General features: G+C 39.8%; 1 non-coding gene across 1 annotated transcript; it reads right to left on the reverse strand.

Moving 5' to 3' along the window:
• Positions 1–2,728: 2,728 nt before the first annotated feature.
• LOC141654064 (small nucleolar RNA R71) lies at positions 2,729–2,837 on the reverse strand. The gene has a single exon (XR_012547643.1). It is a non-coding gene; the product is annotated as a small nucleolar RNA R71 (small nucleolar RNA).
• Positions 2,838–6,526: the final 3,689 nt, after the last annotated feature.

The raw sequence follows: 6,526 nt of genomic DNA on the forward strand, positions 1-6,526 counted from the left end.
TTTTTCCAGAATGTTCATGAGTTTAAATTTCAAATTTTGAAATTATTTGAAATGTTTATGATTTAATTTGAGGTTTATAGCATAAATTTTGTATTTTTGGGTCCATTTATGAACAATATTAAGAAATCAAGTTTAATTATTGTCAAATATTAGTGGAGACTAATTTTGAGTCCTAAGATGGTTAGGGTAATTAACTTGTACATAACTATGAATTTATGTAATTATTGTGATTTTAATAAGTTAAATCACGCAAATCCGTAAAAACCGATTAATATACGATATTGGCTCTTAAACGCGATTTAGCATAAAATTTGGCATGCTCATACATATTATAATGCTGCATTTTATTTATGATTGTCATATTTTAATTTTATGTAATTTTTGAATTATGTAATTTTACTTAGTATGACCTTAGTTTTAATTGATATTACCCGAAATGTATGGGAATATCGATTCGGTTGTAATTTTTGTGATCTCGTATCACCGCTTTGTAATTTAATAGATTTATTTTTATTTTAATTACAAATGTATAATAAGAAATTATGTAATTCATTTTGTAATTTATTTATTCTGGAGTACCTTGAAGACGGTGCCATTCGAGAAAGCGGTCCATCAAGACGGTTGATACGTGCATATTCTATACACTTTATTCGCAGTTTTGGCACGTATTTCCATGCGTATTTGTTAGCTTTAAGCTACTATTTCTCCCGAAACGGTTTACTTTGCGATTTCTATGATTTATTGTAGGAATGAGTGGAAGTGAGCTAAATCAAGCCTAAATCGTCCTCCGGAGGCAACTTCAGGGAAGCTTGGAAGAAGGGAGCTCGGATTCACTCACCTTGGGATGCGTGCCTTGGAGTGAAGAGCTTATTTGAAGAGAGAAAGAAGTCACCACACAGCACAGTTGGTCGATCGACCAACATCTTCAGTCGATCGACCGTGGAATTTCAGCAGAAGCTACTGCACTGCACTGGCCGGTCGATCGACCATGCCCCTTAGTCGATCGACCAGGCCGCGAGGCTGAGATCTATTTTACGTTTTAGGCTTTTGAAAGCCCGTTTGTAATTAACTTTTGGGTGGATCGTTTATCATTATAACGCAGGAATAATTTTAGGTTATGCAATTTTTTTATTCAAGAACTAAAGTTTAGATCTAGTTTTGGGGACAAGAAAGTGAGACGACGAATTCCGAATTCAATTACTTTGTTCATCATTTAATTAGTAAGCTTTTATGCAAATTCCTTCTTCTTTAATTTCTTGTTAATTCAATTCTTGTTGTTACTCATTTATTTCCAGCAATTCAGTTTTGATCTTTTGTCTTTAATTCAATTCCAATCATGTCAATCTTATTCTTTGCCTTTAAGTTTGCAATTGTTATAGTTTTAATCATGCATAGCTAATTTTCTTGATTGGGAACGAGGTGAGCCATGGCATAAATTAGGGTTGTTTTGTTAGTATGAATTCTTCCGTATCGATCTTATTACCTTTTGATAAACCCATCTTGCTAGATTGAGAGATTAGTAGGTTAGGTTTTCATTGGGTTTGAAATTTCCTTTGAGCGAAAGCTTTGAGAAATTATTGGGAATTAGAAGACCGTAAGGTTAATTTTGAGCATTGATCGGAAGACTTGCTCATGTTCCCCGAGACCGTTTTACAAGACCTCTGTTACCTTTTTGACCTGACCTTAGCCATGGTGAACCGAAGTTCCTGATCTCTCTTTTATCTTGTTTACGAATTCTCTTATTTTGTCAATTAGTTTTAGAATCAAACAATTTCAAACCCCCCCGCTTAATTGTTACTTTTATAGACTAAAAATAGCAAACAAAATTGATCTTGTCTCTCTGTGGTTCGACCCTTACTATCACTAGCTTTAGTTTTAGTTTGGATTTATAAATTTAATTTTGATACAAAACGACGGTATCAAATTTTGGCGCCGTTGCCGGAGAGACGGTGTAATTCTGTTTGCTTTATTTTTAGTTTATTTCTTTTGTCTCAAGGAACTTTGGTTCCTTGAGGCCGTTGCTTACCCTTGCTTCTAGTTTTGCTTTTGCACAATTAGAAGACCGTAAGGTGAATTTTGAGCATTGATCGGAAGACTTGCTCATGTTCCCCGAGACCGTTTTACAAAAACTCTGTTACCTTTTTGACCTGACCTTAGCCATGGTGAACCGAAGTTCCTGATCTCTCTTTTATCTTGTTTGCGAATTCTCTTATTTTGTCAATTAGTTTTAGAATCAAACAATTTCAAAAACCCCCGCTTAATTGTTACTTTTATAGACTAAAAATAGCAAACAAAATTGATCTTGTCTCTCTGTGGTTCGACCCTTACTATCACTAGCTATAGTTTTAGTTTGGATTTATAAATTTAATTTTGATACAAAACGACGGTATCAAATTTTGATCTTGTCTCTCTGTGTTACCTACCCCTACTACTGGTCACTTCGAATTTCGTTCCTCCTATATCGATTTAGTGGAGCGAAATCAGTTTGCTGGTCTACCGGATGAGGATCCTTTGAAGCATATGGAAATTTTCACAGACTACTGCTGTTCCATACCTGTACCGGCTGGGGTGACTCAGGATGAAGTAAAGGGGGTGATGTTCTTGTACTCCATGAAGGATTCTGCGCGAGATTGGTACCGCTACCTTGATAGGGTAGCAGCTGGAGTCACAGATTGGACATCTCTAGCATTAGCCTTCTACAAAAAATACTTCCCACTTGCAAAGACTGATGCCTTGGGAAGTAAAATTACAAATTTCCAGCAAGGAAATGATGAGGAATTTTGTGACGCATGGGGACGTTTCAAGAATTTGGTTCGGTCTGTCCCTCACCACGGTTTCCAGCAGTGGTACCTTTGCAACTTATTCTACAATTCCTTGTATGATGATTACAAGGTTATCCTGGATGCAGCTGCGAATGGTAGGTTCCAAAACAATACCGGTCAGAATAAAGGTTGGAACACTATTGAGGAGATGGCAGTCCATAGAGCTGAGTTTGGGAGTTCACGTGGAAAATCACGAAAGCAAAGTGATGAAATGAGTGCCGTTGCGACACTCATAGCTTCTATTACAGCCCGGCTTGAAAAGCTCGAGACTTCTGAAGCTTCCAAGGAAAAAGTTGAAATTCCTGTTCATAACTCAGATGAGACCGAGGAATTGAGAGAAATGGTCCGAGCTCTTTTGGTTCAAGTCGCGAAAATAGAAGCAGCTGGGATTGAATCTAAAAAGAATTTTGTGAAGCAATTGGAGAATATAGAGGCTAAGCAAGTCGCCAATTCTTCAAGCAAATGTGAGGGGCCAATTGAAACCATTAATGCCATTAATCTCCGAAGTGGCCTTTCTTATGATAGTCCCGATAAGCCAAGAGAAGACTCGGGAAAGGATGAAAAGGCGAGTTTAATTCCTGGTGCGAAAACGAACACGATTGCCAGTACCAGTGGTCGATCGACCAACAATGTCAGTCGATCGACCAGGATGTCAGATGGAAAAGTTTCTGACCAGAAACTAATTGAGCACAGCACATGTGGTCGATCGACCAACACTGTCAGTCGATCGACTGAGGTTCCTGACGAAGAAGTTTCTGACCAGACACTGTTCATGCCCAGCCAGATTGGTCGATCGACCGAGGCCAATGGTCGATCGACTGGGTCTCCAGTGCAGGACGCAAATCCGTCAATTGATTTGCATGATTCTATACTTATTAATGATTTGACGGAACTTTTAAACTTACGGAAGCCGAAGGTTACTGATCCTACGGCCAGTGTTGCAGTCCCGTATCCGGAGCGTCTAAAGAATACTAAGCTGGAGCGTAAGTTTGGTAAGTTTTTGGAGATTGTCAAGAATCTCGAGGTAACCATTCCTTTCACTGATCTAATTACCCAGGTACCCTCTTACGCTAAATTTATGAAAGACATGTTGAATCGTAAGAGAAATTTTCATGATGATGGTAATGTTCCTTTTGTGGAAGAGTGCAATGCTCTTTCGCAAATTAATATACCACCTAAATTAAAGGACCCGAGTAGCTTTTCAATTCCGATCCCTGCACTATTGGTAACCACGAAATTGGAAAGGCCCTTTGTGAATTAGGGGTCAGTGTCAGTGTCATGCCATATTCCGTTTGCGAAAGGCTAAATATTGGTAGACTTAAGGTGACCGATATTACCCTTCAGATGGCAAATAGATCGACTCAGAGACCTTTAGGAGTCTTAGAGGATATACCCGTTCGAGTGGGTAAGTTCTTTATTCCTGTCGATTTCGTTGTTTTGGACATTGCAGAGGACAGTCAGATACTTATTATTTTAGGTAGACCATTTTTACATACAGCTGGGGCTGTAATAGATGTCAAACGCGGAATTATAACCTTAGAGGTAGGGGATGACACCATTGAGTTCAGTCTTGCTCGTAAGGCCACTGGACCTACTGATGATGATACGTGTTATTCCATTGATATTGTTGACAGGGCTGTTAATTGTAATTGGAGGGAATCCTTAGCCAAGGATCCCTTAGCTGATCTAACCCGTTTAGATGAGTGTGCGGAGTAGTACAAACGGAGAATCTTTGAGGAGCCAGATGCTTTGGTAGCCTCAAAGGAAAGCTACGAGCTCACAGAGGAAGAAGATGAGATGCTCTTAAGCCTGGCCAACGAAAATTTGGTGAACACTTGCTACACCATTGAAGCTGATTCTGCCTATGCTGTAGAGGTAAAGGTGCCAGAGCGTAAGCCACTTCCTCCTAATCTTAAGTATGTTTTTCTAGATGATACGGAGCAGTACCCAGCTATTGTTAGTGCTAAGCTTAATGATGACCAATGCTGCTTTGATGTGTGTGCTTAAGAAAAACAGAAAGCTCTAGGTTACTCTTTGGATGATATTAAGGGCATCGGCCACGATATTTGTATGCACGAGGATAAAGCGGAGGAAGGCCACAAGCCTTACGAGACGGGGTCAACGCAAGTTGAACCCGAAGATGCGAGGAAGTTGTTATGGGCCGAGGTGATGAAACTACTCGATGCGGGTATCATTTATACAGTTGGCAACTCCAAGTGGGTTAGCCCAGTTCAGGTAGTTCCGAAGAAAGGAGGGACTACCGTGGTTAAAAATGAGAAAAATGAACTAATACCAACACGAGTTGTGACAGGGTGGCGGATGTGCATTGATTATAGACAGTTGAATGCCGCCACCAAGAAAGACCATTTCCCCCTCCCTTTTGTTGACCAAATGACTGAAAGACTAGCTTCTAACAAATTTTTCTGTTTTCTAGACGGATATTCAAGGTTCTTTCAGATCCCTATTCATCCGGATGATCAGAGTAAGACCACTTTTACCTGTCCACAGGGTGTTTTTGCATACTGTAGAATGCCTTTCGGATTGTGTAACGCTTGACTACCTTTCGAGGTGCATGATGGGGATTTTTTCTGATTATATAGAGAACATTATGGAGGTATTTATGGATGATTTCTCAGTTTATGGTAATGACTTTGATCGTTGTTTAGCTAACCTTGATAAAGTCATGCAGCGTTGTATTGATGTTAATCTTGTTTTAAACTGGGAAAAATATCAGTTCATGGTCAATGAGGGAGTTGTGTTAGGGCATCTAATTTCTGATAAGGGTATACATGTTGATAAAGCAAAAGTGCAGGTGATTGAGCAATTGCCTCCTCCCGTGAATGTTAAAGGAGTGAGGAGTTTCCTTGGTCACGCTGGTTTCTATCGGCGTTTCATTAAAGATTTTTTAAAAATTGCTAAACCACTTACACAATTGCTCCTTAAGGATGTTGTCTTTGAGTTTACTAATGAGTGCCTTTTAGCTTTCAACAGGTTAAAGGAGGCTCTAGTTTCTGCACCGATCATTCAGCCGCCTGATTGGGATCTCCCATTCGAGATTATGTGTGATGCCAGCGATTATGCGATTGGTGCAGTTTTGGGACAGCGGAAGAATAAAGTTTTGAATGCCATATATTATGCGAGCCGAACTCTGGATGACGCTCAAGTCAACTATTACACCACTGAGAAGGAGTTTCTAGCTGTAGTTTTTGCCTTAGATAAATTTCGATCTTATTTGTTAGGTTCTAAGGTTGTTGTTTATACTGACCATGCAGCGCTGAAGACTCTCTTTCTTAAGAAGGATGCGAAGCCGAGGCTTTTGAGGTGGATACTCCTTTTGCAGGAGTTTGATTTGGAGATCAGAGATAAGAAAGGTGCAGAGAATGTGGTGGCTGACCATCTATCTCGTCTGCAGCTGACAGAAAGGGAGGATTCGTTACCCATTAATGATTCTTTTCCTGATGAGAGTCTGTTAGCTATTACTACTTCAGGGTCTTATCCACCTCCGTGGTTTGCCGATTTTGCTAACTTTGCTGTGACAGGTAAGATACAACCCGAGCTTTCATGGCAGCAGAAGAAGCGGTTTGCTTATGATGCTAGACAATACTTTTGGGATGATCCTTATGTTTTCAAGGAATGCGCAGATGGTCTTATCCGGAGATGCGTGCCTCAATGGGAGGTGAAGGATATCCTAGAAGCTTGCCACT

Source organism: Silene latifolia, chromosome 4 (assembly GCF_048544455.1).
Source record: "Silene latifolia isolate original U9 population chromosome 4, ASM4854445v1, whole genome shotgun sequence".
Classification (NCBI taxonomy): Eukaryota; Viridiplantae; Streptophyta; class Magnoliopsida; order Caryophyllales; family Caryophyllaceae; genus Silene; species Silene latifolia.